The sequence below is a fragment of the Phyllobates terribilis genome, unplaced genomic scaffold (genome assembly GCF_046119375.1).
Source record: "Phyllobates terribilis strain yellow unplaced genomic scaffold, ASM4611937v1 Scaffold_38__1_contigs__length_12584779, whole genome shotgun sequence".
Classification (NCBI taxonomy): domain Eukaryota; kingdom Metazoa; phylum Chordata; class Amphibia; order Anura; family Dendrobatidae; genus Phyllobates; species Phyllobates terribilis.
This window is the reverse complement of record NW_027362798.1, coordinates 1,051,061-1,072,888: the sequence shown is the minus strand read 5'-3', so window position 1 is coordinate 1,072,888 and position 21,828 is coordinate 1,051,061. Positions and strand designations below refer to the sequence as shown.

General features: G+C 45.1%; 8 non-coding genes and 2 pseudogenes across 8 annotated transcripts; all 10 read left to right on the top strand.

Annotated features, from left to right (window-relative positions):
* Nucleotides 1–414: 414 nt before the first annotated feature.
* Nucleotides 415–605, top strand: LOC141183820 (U2 spliceosomal RNA). The gene has a single exon (XR_012258636.1). It is a non-coding gene; the product is annotated as a U2 spliceosomal RNA (small nuclear RNA).
* A 1,115-nt stretch (nt 606–1,720) lies between these two features.
* Nucleotides 1,721–1,911, top strand: LOC141183808 (U2 spliceosomal RNA). The gene has a single exon (XR_012258625.1). It is a non-coding gene; the product is annotated as a U2 spliceosomal RNA (small nuclear RNA).
* A 1,115-nt stretch (nt 1,912–3,026) lies between these two features.
* On the top strand, nt 3,027–3,217 carry LOC141183796 (U2 spliceosomal RNA). Its single transcript, XR_012258614.1, has one exon. It is a non-coding gene; the product is annotated as a U2 spliceosomal RNA (small nuclear RNA).
* Nucleotides 3,218–4,332: 1,115 nt separating this feature from the next.
* On the top strand, nt 4,333–4,523 carry LOC141183784 (U2 spliceosomal RNA). Its single transcript, XR_012258603.1, has one exon. It is a non-coding gene; the product is annotated as a U2 spliceosomal RNA (small nuclear RNA).
* Nucleotides 4,524–5,638: 1,115 nt separating this feature from the next.
* LOC141183771 (U2 spliceosomal RNA) lies at nt 5,639–5,829 on the top strand. The gene has a single exon (XR_012258592.1). It is a non-coding gene; the product is annotated as a U2 spliceosomal RNA (small nuclear RNA).
* Nucleotides 5,830–6,944: 1,115 nt separating this feature from the next.
* Nucleotides 6,945–7,135, top strand: LOC141183757 (U2 spliceosomal RNA). The gene has a single exon (XR_012258580.1). It is a non-coding gene; the product is annotated as a U2 spliceosomal RNA (small nuclear RNA).
* A 1,115-nt stretch (nt 7,136–8,250) lies between these two features.
* Nucleotides 8,251–8,441, top strand: LOC141183745 (U2 spliceosomal RNA). The gene has a single exon (XR_012258569.1). It is a non-coding gene; the product is annotated as a U2 spliceosomal RNA (small nuclear RNA).
* A 1,115-nt stretch (nt 8,442–9,556) lies between these two features.
* Nucleotides 9,557–9,648, top strand: LOC141183546 (U2 spliceosomal RNA; annotated as a pseudogene).
* A 790-nt stretch (nt 9,649–10,438) lies between these two features.
* LOC141183352 (U2 spliceosomal RNA) lies at nt 10,439–10,618 on the top strand (annotated as a pseudogene).
* Nucleotides 10,619–11,732: 1,114 nt separating this feature from the next.
* LOC141183733 (U2 spliceosomal RNA) lies at nt 11,733–11,923 on the top strand. Its single transcript, XR_012258558.1, has one exon. It is a non-coding gene; the product is annotated as a U2 spliceosomal RNA (small nuclear RNA).
* The last annotated feature ends 9,905 nt before the right edge of the window (nt 11,924–21,828 follow it).

Genomic DNA, 21,828 nt, shown 5'->3' with positions numbered 1-21,828 from the left:
TGTCATAATAGGCTCTGAGCCTTTATATACCTGTGCACAGCAGCAGCCACCTTCAGTCTGCTGCTGGACAGCCAGCAGCAGCAGCAGCAGGAGAGGTATGTAATCAGGAGCCCTCCTGCTAAGGGTAGACAGCTGCTCGTTCCACCCCACCCCCCGCCTTAATTGGTTCTCCTCCCTTCCAACGGTGTTGAGGCGGGTGGGAACAGCAGGGGGTGAAGGTGCTGTGTTTAAAGAGGTGGAGTTATGCAGATCTAAAACGCGTGGATTGCAGCAGCAGCAAGCCGAAAAGTGCAGGCATGTAAGGGATCTAGAGGTTGACAACATGTCTTCTTAACGGGAGTCCAGGAGCTCATCTCCACAAATGGACTTTTCAGGATCCTTGGGTGGCTCCGTAGTTTGAAACCAATTCTGGTTATCGCTTCTCGGCCTTTTGGCTAAGATCAAGTGTAGTATCTGTTCTTATCAGTTTAATATCTGATACGTCCCCTATCTGGGGACCATATATTAAATGGATTTTTAGAACAGGGAGATGGAAAAAGAGCTTGCTCTGTCCACTCCACGCATTGACCTGGTATTGCAGTATCTCCAGGACCGGTGCACCCCTTCTTTAATGCAGTTTCTAAAATCAGAAAGAATTGAATTCAATGTTTTTTGTTCATTTTGCTTGTTTGTCGGATTTTGGGATGGACTCTTTGGCTTTGCTTTTCTTCTCCTCATTGGATTTTTCATGTTCAAAGTTGCAGAAGCCAGATTACAAGCTCATTTTGGTTCAACTTCAGCAACTGTGCATTGCATTGCCATGTAATGTGATGCAATGCTATCTTTCTAGCTCTCCCTTTTTACTTCCTTTTGGATAAACAGACATATTAGGCAAGCATTTTGGAGCTTTCACCTAAATAACTACAGGTGGTGAGATAAGCTGCACAATATAATTGACCTTTCAGTATATTGTTGCACACACACCATCTATTTAGCAAATGCCCTTGTTATCAACAGCAGCCTTTTAAACTCACCTGAGCTAACAGGTATGTGCGCTGGTTACTCTGCTGCGCTTAAAATTTCTTTTTTGGTTTGCTACAATGCCTTTTCTGAAACGTTGTCTCCTTCTGCTGGAACACTGACTTCTTTCATTTAATGCCTGCAGACTATAAAAGAGAACCCAACCCAAAAAGTTTGGTTGATTAGTCTGTGGCATTCTGTTAAACTGTTGCTTATGGCGGTCTCTGTGAGCTTCTCAGCGACATTCAGCCAGCCAGGTATCCTGCCTGCAGTAGATGGAATGTGGCAATGGAACGCTGGCTGCGCGTGTCATAATAGGCTCTGAGCCTTTATATACCTGTGCACAGCAGCAGCCACCTTCAGTCTGCTGCTGGACAGCCAGCAGCAGCAGCAGCAGGAGAGGTATGTAATCAGGAGCCCTCCTGCTAAGGGTAGACAGCTGCTCGTTCCACCCCACCCCCCGCCTTAATTGGTTCTCCTCCCTTCCAACGGTGTTGAGGCGGGTGGGAACAGCAGGGGGTGAAGGTGCTGTGTTTAAAGAGGTGGAGTTATGCAGATCTAAAACGCGTGGATTGCAGCAGCAGCAAGCCGAAAAGTGCAGGCATGTAAGGGATCTAGAGGTTGACAACATGTCTTCTTAACGGGAGTCCAGGAGCTCATCTCCACAAATGGACTTTTCAGGATCCTTGGGTGGCTCCGTAGTTTGAAACCAATTCTGGTTATCGCTTCTCGGCCTTTTGGCTAAGATCAAGTGTAGTATCTGTTCTTATCAGTTTAATATCTGATACGTCCCCTATCTGGGGACCATATATTAAATGGATTTTTAGAACAGGGAGATGGAAAAAGAGCTTGCTCTGTCCACTCCACGCATTGACCTGGTATTGCAGTATCTCCAGGACCGGTGCACCCCTTCTTTAATGCAGTTTCTAAAATCAGAAAGAATTGAATTCAATGTTTTTTGTTCATTTTGCTTGTTTGTCGGATTTTGGGATGGACTCTTTGGCTTTGCTTTTCTTCTCCTCATTGGATTTTTCATGTTCAAAGTTGCAGAAGCCAGATTACAAGCTCATTTTGGTTCAACTTCAGCAACTGTGCATTGCATTGCCATGTAATGTGATGCAATGCTATCTTTCTAGCTCTCCCTTTTTACTTCCTTTTGGATAAACAGACATATTAGGCAAGCATTTTGGAGCTTTCACCTAAATAACTACAGGTGGTGAGATAAGCTGCACAATATAATTGACCTTTCAGTATATTGTTGCACACACACCATCTATTTAGCAAATGCCCTTGTTATCAACAGCAGCCTTTTAAACTCACCTGAGCTAACAGGTATGTGCGCTGGTTACTCTGCTGCGCTTAAAATTTCTTTTTTGGTTTGCTACAATGCCTTTTCTGAAACGTTGTCTCCTTCTGCTGGAACACTGACTTCTTTCATTTAATGCCTGCAGACTATAAAAGAGAACCCAACCCAAAAAGTTTGGTTGATTAGTCTGTGGCATTCTGTTAAACTGTTGCTTATGGCGGTCTCTGTGAGCTTCTCAGCGACATTCAGCCAGCCAGGTATCCTGCCTGCAGTAGATGGAATGTGGCAATGGAACGCTGGCTGCGCGTGTCATAATAGGCTCTGAGCCTTTATATACCTGTGCACAGCAGCAGCCACCTTCAGTCTGCTGCTGGACAGCCAGCAGCAGCAGCAGCAGGAGAGGTATGTAATCAGGAGCCCTCCTGCTAAGGGTAGACAGCTGCTCGTTCCACCCCACCCCCCGCCTTAATTGGTTCTCCTCCCTTCCAACGGTGTTGAGGCGGGTGGGAACAGCAGGGGGTGAAGGTGCTGTGTTTAAAGAGGTGGAGTTATGCAGATCTAAAACGCGTGGATTGCAGCAGCAGCAAGCCGAAAAGTGCAGGCATGTAAGGGATCTAGAGGTTGACAACATGTCTTCTTAACGGGAGTCCAGGAGCTCATCTCCACAAATGGACTTTTCAGGATCCTTGGGTGGCTCCGTAGTTTGAAACCAATTCTGGTTATCGCTTCTCGGCCTTTTGGCTAAGATCAAGTGTAGTATCTGTTCTTATCAGTTTAATATCTGATACGTCCCCTATCTGGGGACCATATATTAAATGGATTTTTAGAACAGGGAGATGGAAAAAGAGCTTGCTCTGTCCACTCCACGCATTGACCTGGTATTGCAGTATCTCCAGGACCGGTGCACCCCTTCTTTAATGCAGTTTCTAAAATCAGAAAGAATTGAATTCAATGTTTTTTGTTCATTTTGCTTGTTTGTCGGATTTTGGGATGGACTCTTTGGCTTTGCTTTTCTTCTCCTCATTGGATTTTTCATGTTCAAAGTTGCAGAAGCCAGATTACAAGCTCATTTTGGTTCAACTTCAGCAACTGTGCATTGCATTGCCATGTAATGTGATGCAATGCTATCTTTCTAGCTCTCCCTTTTTACTTCCTTTTGGATAAACAGACATATTAGGCAAGCATTTTGGAGCTTTCACCTAAATAACTACAGGTGGTGAGATAAGCTGCACAATATAATTGACCTTTCAGTATATTGTTGCACACACACCATCTATTTAGCAAATGCCCTTGTTATCAACAGCAGCCTTTTAAACTCACCTGAGCTAACAGGTATGTGCGCTGGTTACTCTGCTGCGCTTAAAATTTCTTTTTTGGTTTGCTACAATGCCTTTTCTGAAACGTTGTCTCCTTCTGCTGGAACACTGACTTCTTTCATTTAATGCCTGCAGACTATAAAAGAGAACCCAACCCAAAAAGTTTGGTTGATTAGTCTGTGGCATTCTGTTAAACTGTTGCTTATGGCGGTCTCTGTGAGCTTCTCAGCGACATTCAGCCAGCCAGGTATCCTGCCTGCAGTAGATGGAATGTGGCAATGGAACGCTGGCTGCGCATGTCATAATAGGCTCTGAGCCTTTATATACCTGTGCACAGCAGCAGCCACCTTCAGTCTGCTGCTGGACAGCCAGCAGCAGCAGCAGCAGGAGAGGTATGTAATCAGGAGCCCTCCTGCTAAGGGTAGACAGCTGCTCGTTCCACCCCACCCCCCGCCTTAATTGGTTCTCCTCCCTTCCAACGGTGTTGAGGCGGGTGGGAACAGCAGGGGGTGAAGGTGCTGTGTTTAAAGAGGTGGAGTTATGCAGATCTAAAACGCGTGGATTGCAGCAGCAGCAAGCCGAAAAGTGCAGGCATGTAAGGGATCTAGAGGTTGACAACATGTCTTCTTAACGGGAGTCCAGGAGCTCATCTCCACAAATGGACTTTTCAGGATCCTTGGGTGGCTCCGTAGTTTGAAACCAATTCTGGTTATCGCTTCTCGGCCTTTTGGCTAAGATCAAGTGTAGTATCTGTTCTTATCAGTTTAATATCTGATACGTCCCCTATCTGGGGACCATATATTAAATGGATTTTTAGAACAGGGAGATGGAAAAAGAGCTTGCTCTGTCCACTCCACGCATTGACCTGGTATTGCAGTATCTCCAGGACCGGTGCACCCCTTCTTTAATGCAGTTTCTAAAATCAGAAAGAATTGAATTCAATGTTTTTTGTTCATTTTGCTTGTTTGTCGGATTTTGGGATGGACTCTTTGGCTTTGCTTTTCTTCTCCTCATTGGATTTTTCATGTTCAAAGTTGCAGAAGCCAGATTACAAGCTCATTTTGGTTCAACTTCAGCAACTGTGCATTGCATTGCCATGTAATGTGATGCAATGCTATCTTTCTAGCTCTCCCTTTTTACTTCCTTTTGGATAAACAGACATATTAGGCAAGCATTTTGGAGCTTTCACCTAAATAACTACAGGTGGTGAGATAAGCTGCACAATATAATTGACCTTTCAGTATATTGTTGCACACACACCATCTATTTAGCAAATGCCCTTGTTATCAACAGCAGCCTTTTAAACTCACCTGAGCTAACAGGTATGTGCGCTGGTTACTCTGCTGCGCTTAAAATTTCTTTTTTGGTTTGCTACAATGCCTTTTCTGAAACGTTGTCTCCTTCTGCTGGAACACTGACTTCTTTCATTTAATGCCTGCAGACTATAAAAGAGAACCCAACCCAAAAAGTTTGGTTGATTAGTCTGTGGCATTCTGTTAAACTGTTGCTTATGGCGGTCTCTGTGAGCTTCTCAGCGACATTCAGCCAGCCAGGTATCCTGCCTGCAGTAGATGGAATGTGGCAATGGAACGCTGGCTGCGCGTGTCATAATAGGCTCTGAGCCTTTATATACCTGTGCACAGCAGCAGCCACCTTCAGTCTGCTGCTGGACAGCCAGCAGCAGCAGCAGCAGGAGAGGTATGTAATCAGGAGCCCTCCTGCTAAGGGTAGACAGCTGCTCGTTCCACCCCACCCCCCGCCTTAATTGGTTCTCCTCCCTTCCAACGGTGTTGAGGCGGGTGGGAACAGCAGGGGGTGAAGGTGCTGTGTTTAAAGAGGTGGAGTTATGCAGATCTAAAACGCGTGGATTGCAGCAGCAGCAAGCCGAAAAGTGCAGGCATGTAAGGGATCTAGAGGTTGACAACATGTCTTCTTAACGGGAGTCCAGGAGCTCATCTCCACAAATGGACTTTTCAGGATCCTTGGGTGGCTCCGTAGTTTGAAACCAATTCTGGTTATCGCTTCTCGGCCTTTTGGCTAAGATCAAGTGTAGTATCTGTTCTTATCAGTTTAATATCTGATACGTCCCCTATCTGGGGACCATATATTAAATGGATTTTTAGAACAGGGAGATGGAAAAAGAGCTTGCTCTGTCCACTCCACGCATTGACCTGGTATTGCAGTATCTCCAGGACCGGTGCACCCCTTCTTTAATGCAGTTTCTAAAATCAGAAAGAATTGAATTCAATGTTTTTTGTTCATTTTGCTTGTTTGTCGGATTTTGGGATGGACTCTTTGGCTTTGCTTTTCTTCTCCTCATTGGATTTTTCATGTTCAAAGTTGCAGAAGCCAGATTACAAGCTCATTTTGGTTCAACTTCAGCAACTGTGCATTGCATTGCCATGTAATGTGATGCAATGCTATCTTTCTAGCTCTCCCTTTTTACTTCCTTTTGGATAAACAGACATATTAGGCAAGCATTTTGGAGCTTTCACCTAAATAACTACAGGTGGTGAGATAAGCTGCACAATATAATTGACCTTTCAGTATATTGTTGCACACACACCATCTATTTAGCAAATGCCCTTGTTATCAACAGCAGCCTTTTAAACTCACCTGAGCTAACAGGTATGTGCGCTGGTTACTCTGCTGCGCTTAAAATTTCTTTTTTGGTTTGCTACAATGCCTTTTCTGAAACGTTGTCTCCTTCTGCTGGAACACTGACTTCTTTCATTTAATGCCTGCAGACTATAAAAGAGAACCCAACCCAAAAAGTTTGGTTGATTAGTCTGTGGCATTCTGTTAAACTGTTGCTTATGGCGGTCTCTGTGAGCTTCTCAGCGACATTCAGCCAGCCAGGTATCCTGCCTGCAGTAGATGGAATGTGGCAATGGAACGCTGGCTGCGCGTGTCATAATAGGCTCTGAGCCTTTATATACCTGTGCACAGCAGCAGCCACCTTCAGTCTGCTGCTGGACAGCCAGCAGCAGCAGCAGCAGGAGAGGTATGTAATCAGGAGCCCTCCTGCTAAGGGTAGACAGCTGCTCGTTCCACCCCACCCCCCGCCTTAATTGGTTCTCCTCCCTTCCAACGGTGTTGAGGCGGGTGGGAACAGCAGGGGGTGAAGGTGCTGTGTTTAAAGAGGTGGAGTTATGCAGATCTAAAACGCGTGGATTGCAGCAGCAGCAAGCCGAAAAGTGCAGGCATGTAAGGGATCTAGAGGTTGACAACATGTCTTCTTAACGGGAGTCCAGGAGCTCATCTCCACAAATGGACTTTTCAGGATCCTTGGGTGGCTCCGTAGTTTGAAACCAATTCTGGTTATCGCTTCTCGGCCTTTTGGCTAAGATCAAGTGTAGTATCTGTTCTTATCAGTTTAATATCTGATACGTCCCCTATCTGGGGACCATATATTAAATGGATTTTTAGAACAGGGAGATGGAAAAAGAGCTTGCTCTGTCCACTCCACGCATTGACCTGGTATTGCAGTATCTCCAGGACCGGTGCACCCCTTCTTTAATGCAGTTTCTAAAATCAGAAAGAATTGAATTCAATGTTTTTTGTTCATTTTGCTTGTTTGTCGGATTTTGGGATGGACTCTTTGGCTTTGCTTTTCTTCTCCTCATTGGATTTTTCATGTTCAAAGTTGCAGAAGCCAGATTACAAGCTCATTTTGGTTCAACTTCAGCAACTGTGCATTGCATTGCCATGTAATGTGATGCAATGCTATCTTTCTAGCTCTCCCTTTTTACTTCCTTTTGGATAAACAGACATATTAGGCAAGCATTTTGGAGCTTTCACCTAAATAACTACAGGTGGTGAGATAAGCTGCACAATATAATTGACCTTTCAGTATATTGTTGCACACACACCATCTATTTAGCAAATGCCCTTGTTATCAACAGCAGCCTTTTAAACTCACCTGAGCTAACAGGTATGTGCGCTGGTTACTCTGCTGCGCTTAAAATTTCTTTTTTGGTTTGCTACAATGCCTTTTCTGAAACGTTGTCTCCTTCTGCTGGAACACTGACTTCTTTCATTTAATGCCTGCAGACTATAAAAGAGAACCCAACCCAAAAAGTTTGGTTGATTAGTCTGTGGCATTCTGTTAAACTGTTGCTTATGGCGGTCTCTGTGAGCTTCTCAGCGACATTCAGCCAGCCAGGTATCCTGCCTGCAGTAGATGGAATGTGGCAATGGAACGCTGGCTGCGCATGTCATAATAGGCTCTGAGCCTTTATATACCTGTGCACAGCAGCAGCCACCTTCAGTCTGCTGCTGGACAGCCAGCAGCAGCAGCAGCAGGAGAGGTATGTAATCAGGAGCCCTCCTGCTAAGGGTAGACAGCTGCTCGTTCCACCCCACCCCCCGCCTTAATTGGTTCTCCTCCCTTCCAACGGTGTTGAGGCGGGTGGGAACAGCAGGGGGTGAAGGTGCTGTGTTTAAAGAGGTGGAGTTATGCAGATCTAAAACGCGTGGATTGCAGCAGCAGCAAGCCGAAAAGTGCAGGCATGTAAGGGATCTAGAGGTTGACAACATGTCTTCTTAACGGGAGTCCAGGAGCTCATCTCCACAAATGGACTTTTCAGGATCCTTGGGTGGCTCCGTAGTTTGAAACCAATTCTGGTTATCGCTTCTCGGCCTTTTGGCTAAGATCAAGTGTAGTATCTGTTCTTATCAGTTTAATATCTGATACGTCCCCTATCTGGGGACCATATATTAAATGGATTTTTAGAACAGGGAGATGGAAAAAGAGCTTGCTCTGTCCACTCCACGCATTGACCTGGTATTGCAGTATCTCCAGGACCGGTGCACCCCTTCTTTAATGCAGTTTCTAAAATCAGAAAGAATTGAATTCAATGTTTTTTGTTCATTTTGCTTGTTTGTCGGATTTTGGGATGGACTCTTTGGCTTTGCTTTTCTTCTCCTCATTGGATTTTTCATGTTCAAAGTTGCAGAAGCCAGATTACAAGCTCATTTTGGTTCAACTTCAGCAACTGTGCATTGCATTGCCATGTAATGTGATGCAATGCTATCTTTCTAGCTCTCCCTTTTTACTTCCTTTTGGATAAACAGACATATTAGGCAAGCATTTTGGAGCTTTCACCTAAATAACTACAGGTGGTGAGATAAGCTGCACAATATAATTGACCTTTCAGTATATTGTTGCACACACACCATCTATTTAGCAAATGCCCTTGTTATCAACAGCAGCCTTTTAAACTCACCTGAGCTAACAGGTATGTGCGCTGGTTACTCTGCTGCGCTTAAAATTTCTTTTTTGGTTTGCTACAATGCCTTTTCTGAAACGTTGTCTCCTTCTGCTGGAACACTGACTTCTTTCATTTAATGCCTGCAGACTATAAAAGAGAACCCAACCCAAAAAGTTTGGTTGATTAGTCTGTGGCATTCTGTTAAACTGTTGCTTATGGCGGTCTCTGTGAGCTTCTCAGCGACATTCAGCCAGCCAGGTATCCTGCCTGCAGTAGATGGAATGTGGCAATGGAACGCTGGCTGCGCGTGTCATAATAGGCTCTGAGCCTTTATATACCTGTGCACAGCAGCAGCCACCTTCAGTCTGCTGCTGGACAGCCAGCAGCAGCAGCAGCAGGAGAGGTATGTAATCAGGAGCCCTCCTGCTAAGGGTAGACAGCTGCTCGTTCCACCCCACCCCCCGCCTTAATTGGTTCTCCTCCCTTCCAACGGTGTTGAGGCGGGTGGGAACAGCAGGGGGTGAAGGTGCTGTGTTTAAAGAGGTGGAGTTATGCAGATCTAAAACGCGTGGATTGCAGCAGCAGCAAGCCGAAAAGTGCAGGCATGTAAGGGATCTAGAGGTTGACAACATGTCTTCTTAACGGGAGTCCAGGAGCTCATCTCCACAAATGGACTTTTCAGGATCCTTGGGTGGCTCCGTAGTTTGAAACCAATTCTGGTTATCGCTTCTCGGCCTTTTGGCTAAGATCAAGTGTAGTATCTTTCGAAAAGGCGGTTTTGGATGTTGGCCGCCCTAGTAGATTGATACATTATGCACACTGGGGTTTAGGCGCTTGTTAGTATGCCAGGTGGCTAATATAGTCATCTGGTGGAAAGCATGGCCCCCCAGGATCGACGCCATTGGGCCGGGGAAGATCGAAAGCCCGAAGTGTGAAGTGCCCCAGGAGTGGTGACCCTGGGGTGCCTTAACTCACTGGGATTGGGAACCCCACTTGAGTTTATGGCACATTTGCACAAGCACTTCAAATTTTCTTTCTTCGCACACACCCTTATTCCGGGCCTTCTGGCCTTAGGATGGGGAATTTTTCAATTCCCGGTCGAAGGTCCGGGCAGTATTATACTGTGAAACCTTCACTATTTATTTAATTTCTTTGTCACTGTGTGTCCACTTATTCACGTGTGTCACGTCCTACTAGGACTTTGTCGGGATGCGGTTCCCTTACGGGTTCCTCTCTTGGCAGGTCTAGGGGGGGAGTGTGTGGCCATCAGGTTCCGCTCCCCCCTGAACCCCCCCTGGCTCTCCTCTTTTGGGAGGAGAGCTTTGTTGGCTCCCCTCTTCCGGGAGGGGAGCACAGTCTTTGGCTCCCAGTGCCTTGCTCGGGTGAGAACTCGGGCAGGTGCTGGGGGTAAGATTGGGTCGCCTCTGGCTTCGGCTGGAGGTGGCTTTTTGCCCCTGTTCCTCGCTGTGGCCTTTTGGCTCGGAGGGACGGGGAATGGTTTGGGGGACCCTTCTCCTTTTGGAGAGGGTTTCAAGAAGACCAGCATCCTAGTGCACTTTTTTTGTGGCACTTGTCACTTTTTTAAGCGCACTCGGGTTTTGTACACGAATTCGGGCTTTCGACAAAAAAAATCTGTTCTTATCAGTTTAATATCTGATACGTCCCCTATCTGGGGACCATATATTAAATGGATTTTTAGAACAGGGAGATGGAAAAAGAGCTTGCTCTGTCCACTCCACGCATTGACCTGGTATTGCAGTATCTCCAGGACCGGTGCACCCCTTCTTTAATGCAGTTTCTAAAATCAGAAAGAATTGAATTCAATGTTTTTTGTTCATTTTGCTTGTTTGTCGGATTTTGGGATGGACTCTTTGGCTTTGCTTTTCTTCTCCTCATTGGATTTTTCATGTTCAAAGTTGCAGAAGCCAAAATACAAGCTCATTTTGGTTCAACTTCAGCAACTGTGCATTGCATTGCCATGTAATGTGATGCAATGCTATCTTTCTAGCTCTCCCTTTTTACTTCCTTTTGGATAAACAGACATATTAGGCAAGCATTTTGGAGCTTTCACCTAAATAACTACAGGTGGTGAGATAAGCTGCACAATATAATTGACCTTTCAGTATATTGTTGCACACACACCATCTATTTAGCAAATGCCCTTGTTATCAACAGCAGCCTTTTAAACTCACCTGAGCTAACAGGTATGTGCGCTGGTTACTCTGCTGCGCTTAAAATTTCTTTTTTGGTTTGCTACAATGCCTTTTCTGAAACGTTGTCTCCTTCTGCTGGAACACTGACTTCTTTCATTTAATGCCTGCAGACTATAAAAGAGAACCCAACCCAAAAAGTTTGGTTGATTAGTCTGTGGCATTCTGTTAAACTGTTGCTTATGGCGGTCTCTGTGAGCTTCTCAGCGACATTCAGCCAGCCAGGTATCCTGCCTGCAGTAGATGGAATGTGGCAATGGAACGCTGGCTGCGCGTGTCATAATAGGCTCTGAGCCTTTATATACCTGTGCACAGCAGCAGCCACCTTCAGTCTGCTGCTGGACAGCCAGCAGCAGCAGCAGCAGGAGAGGTATGTAATCAGGAGCCCTCCTGCTAAGGGTAGACAGCTGCTCGTTCCACCCCACCCCCGCCTTAATTGGTTCTCCTCCCTTCCAACGGTGTTGAGGCGGGTGGGAACAGCAGGGGGTGAAGGTGCTGTGTTTAAAGAGGTGGAGTTATGCAGATCTAAAACGCGTGGATTGCAGCAGCAGCAAGCCGAAAAGTGCAGGCATGTAAGGGATCTAGAGGTTGACAACATGTCTTCTTAACGGGAGTCCAGGAGCTCATCTCCACAAATGGACTTTTCAGGATCCTTGGGTGGCTCCGTAGTTTGAAACCAATTCTGGTTATCGCTTCTCGGCCTTTTGGCTAAGATCAAGTGTAGTATCTGTTCTTATCAGTTTAATATCTGATACGTCCCCTATCTGGGGACCATATATTAAATGGATTTTTAGAACAGGGAGATGGAAAAAGAGCTTGCTCTGTCCACTCCACGCATTGACCTGGTATTGCAGTATCTCCAGGACCGGTGCACCCCTTCTTTAATGCAGTTTCTAAAATCAGAAAGAATTGAATTCAATGTTTTTTGTTCATTTTGCTTGTTTGTCGGATTTTGGGATGGACTCTTTGGCTTTGCTTTTCTTCTCCTCATTGGATTTTTCATGTTCAAAGTTGCAGAAGCCAGATTACAAGCTCATTTTGGTTCAACTTCAGCAACTGTGCATTGCATTGCCATGTAATGTGATGCAATGCTATCTTTCTAGCTCTCCCTTTTTACTTCCTTTTGGATAAACAGACATATTAGGCAAGCATTTTGGAGCTTTCACCTAAATAACTACAGGTGGTGAGATAAGCTGCACAATATAATTGACCTTTCAGTATATTGTTGCACACACACCATCTATTTAGCAAATGCCCTTGTTATCAACAGCAGCCTTTTAAACTCACCTGAGCTAACAGGTATGTGCGCTGGTTACTCTGCTGCGCTTAAAATTTCTATCTTGTGTGATACCATCTGCCGAGCCGTGTATCTAATCCTCTCCTGTGTGATACCGTCTGCTGAGCTGTGTATCTAATGCTCTCCTGTGTGATACTGTCTGCTGAGCTGTGTATCTAATCCTGTCCTGTGTGATACAGTCCGCTGAGCTATGTATCTAATCCTCCCCTGTGCGATATTGTCTGCTGAGCTGTGTATCTAATCCTCTCCTGTGTGATACTATCTGCTGAGCAGTGTATCTAATCCTATGCTGTGTGATACTGTCTGCTGAGCCGTGTATCTAATCCCGCCCTGTGCGATACTGTCTGCTGAGCCGTGTATCTAATCCACTCCTGTGTGATACTGTCTGATGAACTGTGTATCTAATCCTATCCTGTGTGATACTGTCTGCTGAGCCGTGTATCTAATCCACTCCTGTGTGATACTGTCTGCTGAGCTGTGTATCTAACCCCGCCCTGTGCGATACTGTCTGCTGAGCCGTGTATCTAATCCACTCCTGTGTGATACTGTCTGCTGAGCTGTGCATCTAATCCTATCCTGTGTGATACTATCTGCTGAGCAGTGTATCTAATCCTATGCTGTGTGATACTGTCTGCTGAGCCGTGTATCTAATCCCGCCCTGTGCGATACTGTCTGCTGAGCCGTGTATCTAATCCACTCCTGTGTGATACTGTCTGATGAACTGTGTATCTAATCCTATCCTGTGTGATACTGTCTGCTGAGCCGTGTATCTAATCCACTCCTGTGTGATACTGTCTGCTGAGCCGTGTATCTAATCCACTCCTGTGTGATACTATCTGCTGAGCTTTGTATCTAATCCTGTGCTGTGTGATACTGTCAGCTGAGTTGTGTATCTAATCCTATCCTGTGTGATACCATCTGCTGAGCTGTGTATCTAATCCTTTCCTGTGTGATACTGTCTGCTGAGCTGTGTATCTAATCCTCTCCTGTGTGATACCGTCTGCTGAGCCGTGTATCTAATCCTCTCCTGTGTGATACTGTCTGCTGAGCTATGTATCTAATCCTCTCCTGTGTGATAATGTTTGCTGAGCTGTGTATCTAATTCTTTCCTGTGAGATACTGCCTGCTGAACTGTGTATCTAAGCCTATCCTGTGTGATACTGTCTGCTGAGCCATGTATATAATCCTCTACTGTGTGATACTGTCAAGTGAGCTGTGTATCTAATCCTCTCCTGTGTGATATTGTCAGCTGAGCTGTGTATCTAATCCTGTCCTGTGTGATACTGTCTGCTGAGCAGTGTATCTAATTCCATCCTGTTTGATACCATCTGCTGATCCGTGTATCTAATACTCTCCTGTGTGATACTGACTGCTGTGCTGTGTATCTAATCCTATGCTGTGTGATACTGTCTGCTGAGCTGTGTATCTAATCCTATGCTGTGTGATACTGTCTGCTGAGCTGTATCTCTAATCCTACCCTGTGTGATACTGTCTGCTCAACCGTGTATCTAATCCTCTCCTGTGTGATACCATCTGCTGAGCAGTGTATCTAATCCTCTCCTGTGTGATACCGGCTGCTGAGCTGTGTATCTAATCCTCTCCTGTGCGATACTCTCTGCTGAGCTGTGTATCTAATCCTTTCCTGTGTGATACTGTGTGCTGAGCTGTGTATCTAATCCTCTCCTGTGTGATACTGTCTGATGAGCTGTGTATCTAATCCTCTCCTGTGTGATACTGTCTGCTGAGCTGTGTATCTAATCCTCTCCTGTGTGATACTGTCTGATGAACTGTGTATCTAATCCTATCCTGTGTGATACTGTCTGCTGAGCAGTGTATCTAATCCTCTCCTGTGTGATACTGTCTGCTGAGCTGTGTATCTAATCCTCTCCTGTGATACTGTCTGCTGAGCTGTGCATCTAATCCTGTCCTGTGTGATACCGTCTGCTGAGCTATGTATCTAATCCTTTCCTGTGTGATACTGTCTGCTGAGCTGTGTATCTAATCCTCTCCTGTGCGGTACTGTCTGCTGAGCCGTGTATCTAATCCTCTCCTGTGTGATACTGTCTGCTGAGCTGTGCATCTAATCCTGTCCTGTGTGATACCGTCTGCTGAGCTATGTATCTAATCCTTTCCTGTGTGATACTGTCTGCTGAGCTGTGTATCTAATCCTCTCCTGTGCGGTACTGTCTGCTGAGCCGTGTATCTAATCCTCTCCTGTGCGATACCGTCTGCTGAGTAGTGTGTCTAATCCTTTCCTGTGCGATACTGTCTGCTGAGCTGTGTATCTAATCCTCTCCTGTGTGATACTGTCTGCTGAGCTGTGTATCTAATCCTTTCCTGTGTGATACTGTGTGCTGAGCTGTGTATCTAATCCTCTCCTGTGTGATACTGTCTGCTGAGCAGTGTGTCTAATCTTATACTGTGTGATACTGTCTCCTGAGCTGTGTATCTAATCCCCTCCTGTGTGATACTGTCTGCTGAGCTGTGTATCTAATCCTCTCCTGTGTGATACTGTCTGTTGAGCCGTGTATCTAATCCTATGCTGTGTGATAGTCTGCTGAGCAGTGTATCTAATCTTATACTGTGTGATACTGTCTGCTGAGCTGTGTATCTTTCTTCTGCTGGTTGTTCGCCTTTTTTTTGTTGTTCTGGGAGACATCCGTCGTTTGGGTCGTTCTCCAAGTTGGGATCTGCCGTGCCTGAGGAGGAGAATTTTTCCGGTGATTTGGAAAGAGTTTGGACGGATGTGCGTGGTAATCTTCAGGAGGCCAACAGAAAATCTAAAGACTACTTTGATAGGAAACGACAGGAGGTTTTGTTCGCTGTTGGTGACATGGTTTGGTTGTCCTCTAGGAATCTGCGGTTGAGGATTCCTTCTAAGAAATTGGGTCCCAAGTTTGTAGGGCCCTTTAAGGTGCTTCAGGTTGTCAACCAATCTGCTGTTAGGTTGGAGGTTCCTACCTCCTGGAGAATTAATCCGGTCTTTCATGTCTCTCTGTTAAAAAAAGCTGTTGTGTCGGATGGTGACGCCTCTGCCTCTGTTCCTCCGGTGGTGGAGGACGGGGAATATGAAATTTCTCGCATCCTTGACTCTAGACGGTATAGAGGTAGTTTGCAGTATCTTGTGGCCTGGAAAGGTTTCGGACCCGAGGATAACTCTTGGGTGAGGTCAGATGATGTTTCCGCGTCCAGACTTATCAGAGCGTTTCACAGGAGATTTCCTGATAAGCCTGGTCCTAGGGGATCCGGAGGATCCTCTTAGAAGGGGGGGTACTGTTAGAACCTTGCTGTTAGGTTTTTTTTCCTTTGCTGGTCACATGACCTTGTTGGCCTATTTAATCCTGCTCCGCCCTTCTGGCTTTGCTGGACTTCATTGTATATCTACTTTCTAGCTAGCCTGTGCTCTGTATCTAACTCTGTTAGTTTGCTTGGTCTACGGACCTCTATGTTCTATATATTTTGTTTGTTCGTCTGTCTGCTACTATTTCTGTTAGGAGGTGTCCCATATTCCTCCCAGTCCTTAGTACTTGTAGGGATTCCCTCCCCACATCTATAGGTCTCCGTACAGACTAGATTAGGACTTTAGCAGGTCTGATCGCAGGATCAGGTTCCCTGTTACATCGTAGGGATTCAGCTGAGTCCTATAGTAGGGACAGATCTCCTCTCTTTCCTTAGCTTTGGTAGCAGAACATAACAGATAGGGCCTTCTCTTTGGAGATCACTCTCCCTGGACGCTGGGACCTCCGTGACTCCTAGCCCTGGTACTGTAGTCAGCGTTTGGTGAACCTGGGACCTGTAGTCCTCCAGGGGTTCCGGTGGTTCCTACTGGGAATAAAGGGTCCCTGTAGGTGCAGACCCGGTGTCCGGTATATATATCGGGGTGAGCCTGGTATGCTCCTCTGCCCCCTTGCTACTTCTTCCTTCTTCTCTCTGCCTTCGGCCCACCCAAGGCCCTCACTAGGCTTTCAAACGTGCTGTAGGCCTTGGCTCGCCTAAGCAAAGCAGCCAGCTCGCTGCCTCTTCTCTGCTCTCTGAGCATCAGCACACTCTCTGCTCAATTCTGAGCTGTGTTCCGCTCTGTATCTGAACACTAATCTGAAACTAGAACTCTAATCTGAGCTGCCTAGCTCCACCCTCCCTATGTATATCCCTGACGGGATCCCTCTGCTGGTCTGAGGTGGTAGGGTGGAGGTGTGTGAATGTGTGAGGGCCTCTTGTGGAGAAGTCCATCCATGCACCCTTCTGGGTTCTTTAGCACCAGTGCGTAGCAGGGCGCCACAGTTTCCTATCACTAAGCCAGTTCTTAACCCACATACATATATTTTCCCCTATCCCCATTGTTCTCATTTTATGTATCAACCTTTTGTGTGGAACCGTATCAAAAGCTTTTGAAAAGTCCATATACACAACATCCACTGCATTTCCTTGGTCCAGTCCCGAACTTGCCTCCTCATAAAAACTGATCAGATTAGTCTGACAGGAACGGTCCCTCGTAAACCCATGTTGATATTGGGTCGTGAGGTTATTCTTCTTCAGATACTCTAGTATAGCATCTGTTAGGAAACCCTCCAGGATTTTACCCACAGTAGAGGTTACGCTTACTGGCCTACAATTTCCAAGTTCAGTTTTTGTCCCCTTTTTGAACATTGGCACCACATTTGCTATACGCCAGTCCTGTGGTACAATAGCAAAAAGAACTTCGGCACTCCATACATGAAAATATAAGAAATATTGTATCTAGACTAATGTCACTTTGAAAAATGAAGGTTTTTTGCGCATAATTTGGCCAATTTATGTGTGCCCATCAACCACGACAAGGTCACCTTCGTATGATGGGAAACTACGCTATGCTACCACTGGATATGCCACTCTTGGGCTGTAAGCCTGTATGGACAATATGTCTCTGCTTGGGCTTTTAACCTACAATGTATGGGCTGGTAGAGCTAGTTAAAACCACCTGTGACTGAATGGGAGGGACACATGGTCAGAAAAAAGGCTGTCAAACTTCTAATAGTGTGAACACGTACCTGCTGCAATGCTCCAGGAGCGGGATCCCAAAAATGATTAATAGAAAAAAGAGAGGGGTCGCTCACTGGTCTATTCGGGTGCTCTGAAGAAAAGAGTAATCTCAATAGCAAAAAGAACTTCGGCACTCCATACATGAAAATATAAGAAATATTGTATCTAGACTAATGTCACTTTGAAAAATGAAGGTTTTTTGCGCATAATTTGGCCAATTTATGTGTGCCCATCAACCACGACAAGGTCACCTTCGTATGATGGGAAACTACGCTATGCTACCACTGGATATGCCACTCTTGGGCTGTAAGCCTGTATGGACAATATGTCTCTGCTTGGGCTTTTAACCTACAATGTATGGGCTGGTAGAGCTAGTTAAAACCACCTGTGACTGAATGGGAGGGACACATGGTCAGAAAAAAGGCTGTCAAACTTCTAATAGTGTGAACACGTACCTGCTGCAATGCTCCAGGAGCGGGATCCCAAAAATGATTAATAGAAAAAAGAGAGGGGTCGCTCACTGGTCTATTCGGGTGCTCTGAAGAAAAGAGTAATCTCAATAGCAAAAAGAACTTCGGCACTCCATACATGAAAATATAAGAAATATTGTATCTAGACTATTGTCACTTTGAAAAATGAAGGTTTTTTGCGCATAATTTGGCCAATTTATGTGTGCCCATCAACCACAACAAGGTCACCTTCGTATGATGGGAAACTACGCTATGCTACCACTGGATATGCCACTCTTGGGCTGTAAGCCTGTATGGACAATATGTCTCTGCTTGGGCTTTTAACCTACAATGTATGGGCTGGTAGAGCTAGTTAAAACCACCTGTGACTGAATGGGAGGGACACATGGTCAGAAAAAAGGCTGTCAAACTTCTAATAGTGTGAACACGTACCTGCTGCAATGCTCCAGGAGCGGGATCCCAAAAATGATTAATAGAAAAAAGAGAGGGGTCGCTCACTGGTCTATTCGGGTGCTCTGAAGAAAAGAGTAATCTCAATAGCAAAAAGAACTTCGGCACTCCATACATGAAAATATAAGAAATATTGTATCTAGACTAATGTCACTTTGAAAAATGAAGGTTTTTTGCGCATAATTTGGCCAATTTATGTGTGCCCATCAACCACGACAAGGTCACCTTCGTATGATGGGAAACTACGCTATGCTACCACTGGATATGCCACTCTTGGGCTGTAAGCCTATATGGACAATATGTCTCTGCTTGGGCTTTTAACCTACAATGTATGGGCTGGTAGAGCTAGTTAAAACCACCTGTGACTGAATGGGAGGGACACATGGTCAGAAAAAAGGCTGTCAAACTTCTAATAGTGTGAACACGTACCTGCTGCAATGCTCCAGGAGCGGGATCCCAAAAATGATTAATAGAAAAAAGAGAGGGGTCGCTCACTGGTCTATTCGGGTGCTCTGAAGAAAAGAGTAATCTCAATAGCAAAAAGAACTTCGGCACTCCATACATGAAAATATAAGAAATATTTTTGGGATCCCGCTCCTGGAGCATTGCAGCAGGTACGTGTTCACACTATTAGAAGTTTGACAGCCTTTTTTCTGACCATGTGTCCCTCCCATTCAGTCACAGGTGGTTTTAACTAGCTCTACCAGCCCATACATTGTAGGTTAAAAGCCCAAGCAGAGACATATTGTCCATACAGGCTTACAGCCCAAGAGTGGCATATCCAGTGGTAGCATAGCGTAGTTTCCCATCATACGAAGGTGACCTTGTCATGGTTGATGGGCACACATAAATTGGCCAAATTATGCGTAAAAAACCTTCATTTTTCAAAGTGACATTAGTCTAGATACAATATTTCTTATATTTTCATGTATGGAGTGCCGAAGTTCTTTTTGCTATTGAGATTACTCTTTTCTTCAGAGCACCCGAATAGACCAGTGAGCGACCCCTCTCTTTTTTCTATTAATCATTTTTGGGATCCCGCTCCTGGAGCATTGCAGCAGGTACGTGTTCACACTATTAGAAGTTTGACAGCCTTTTTTCTGACCATGTGTCCCTCCCATTCAGTCACAGGTGGTTTTAACTAGCTCTACCAGCCCATACATTGTAGGTTAAAAGCCCAAGCAGAGACATATTGTCCATATAGGCTTACAGCCCAAGAGTGGCATATCCAGTGGTAGCATAGCGTAGTTTCCCATCATACGAAGGTGACCTTGTCGTGGTTGATGGGCACACATAAATTGGCCAAATTATGCGCAAAAAACCTTCATTTTTCAAAGTGACATTAGTCTAGATACAATATTTCTTATATTTTCATGTATGGAGTGCCGAAGTTCTTTTTGCTATTGAGATTACTCTTTTCTTCAGAGCACCCGAATAGACCAGTGAGCGACCCCTCTCTTTTTTCTATTAATCATTTTTGGGATCCCGCTCCTGGAGCATTGCAGCAGGTACGTGTTCACACTATTAGAAGTTTGACAGCCTTTTTTCTGACCATGTGTCCCTCCCATTCAGTCACAGGTGGTTTTAACTAGCTCTACCAGCCCATACATTGTAGGTTAAAAGCCCAAGCAGAGACATATTGTCCATACAGGCTTACAGCCCAAGAGTGGCATATCCAGTGGTAGCGTAGCGTAGTTTCCCATCATACGAAGGTGACCTTGTCGTGGTTGATGGGCACACATAAATTGGCCAAATTATGCGCAAAAAACCTTCATTTTTTCAAAGTGACATTAGTCTAGATACAATATTTCTTATATTTTCATGTATGGAGTGCCGAAGTTCTTTTTGCTATTGAGATTACTCTTTTCTTCAGAGCACCCGAATAGACCAGTCCTGTGGTACAGACCCTGTTATTATGGAATCTTTAAAGATTAAAAATAATGGTCTATCTATGACGTTACTTAATTCCTGCAGTACTCGTGGGTATATCCCATCCGGGCCCGGGGATTTGTCAACTTTAGTGATTTTTAGATGCCGCCAGACTTCCTGCTGGGTTAAGCAAGTGACATTTAATGGAGAATTTTTGTCATCACTAATCATGTTTTCTGTCATGCGATTTTCTTGTGTAAATACTGTTGAAAAAAAATCATTTAGCATATTGGCTTTTTCCTCATCCTCATCCACCATTTCACCCAGACTATTTTTAAGGGGGCCAACGCTATCATTTTTTAGTTTTTTACTATTTATGTAGTTAAAGAATATTTTGAGATTATTTTTACTTTCTCTGGCAATGTGTCTCTCTGTCTCAATCTTTGCTGCCTTGATTTGGTTTTTACAGAATTTATTTAATTTTCTGTATTGAATTAATGCCTCATCACTACCGACTGTTATGATCTGCAACATGTACTAAGGAAAGATAAGGGAAAACTGTCCCTACAGTAAAACTAAGCTGAATCCCTACGATGTAGCGGACTGCCTGTTCCTAGCGAACAGACCCGCCTAAGTCCTCGGCTAGTCTGAACGAGGACCTATAGCATAAGGGGAGGGGTCCCTAAAAGAACTAATGACTGGGACAAAAAATGGGACACCTCCTAAACAGAGAAATTGTTACAGAACACAAAAAGACAAACAGACAAAAAAGTACTAGAGGTCCCAGAAGGACCAAACGAACTGACAGAGAAAGGCACAGAAGCACCTGGCTAGAAAAACAGTCAAACACTGAAGTCCAGCACAGCCAAAAGGGCGGAGCTGGAATATAAAGGCCGATGGTCACGTGACCACAAAACACAAGAAGGAAAAAACAAACAGGAGGGTTCTAACAGTACCCCCTCTTTTATGAGGATCCTCCGGATCCTCCTGGCCCAGGCCTCCTGTGGAAAGCTTTAACAAGCCTAGGAGCAGAGACCTCATCCGTCCTTACCCAGGAGTTGTCTTCGGGACCGAAACCCTTCCAGGAGATAAGATACTGTAATCTCCCTCTATGCCATCTAGAATTCAAGATACGAGAAATTTCATATTCGCCGTCTTCCACCACAGGAGGAACTGAGACAGTGGCATCCCTATCTGATACATCAGCCTTTTTCAACAAGGAAACATGAAACAAAGGATTAATCTTCCAGTAAGTAGGGACATCCAACCTAACAGCAGACGGGTTAACAATCTGAAGCACTTTAAATGGACCCACAAACTTAGGACCCAGTTTTTTAGAGGGAATCCTCAACCGCAGGTTCTTTGAGGACAACCAAACCATGTCACCCACCGTAAACAAAACCTCCTTACGTTTCCTGTCAAAATACTTCTTGGACTTTGTTAGCCTCTTGAAGGTTGCAACGTACATTAGTCCAAACTCTCTCCAAATCACCGGAAAAATTCTCCTCCTTCGGCACCGCCGACCCCAATTTGGAGAACGAACCAAAAGACGGATGTCTCCCAGTACTACAAGAAAAAGGAGAACACCCTGCAGAGGAGGATGCATGATTGTTAAGAGCAAATTCTGCGAGAGGCAGAAACTCAGACCACCCCTCTTGATTGTCCGCCACAAAACCACG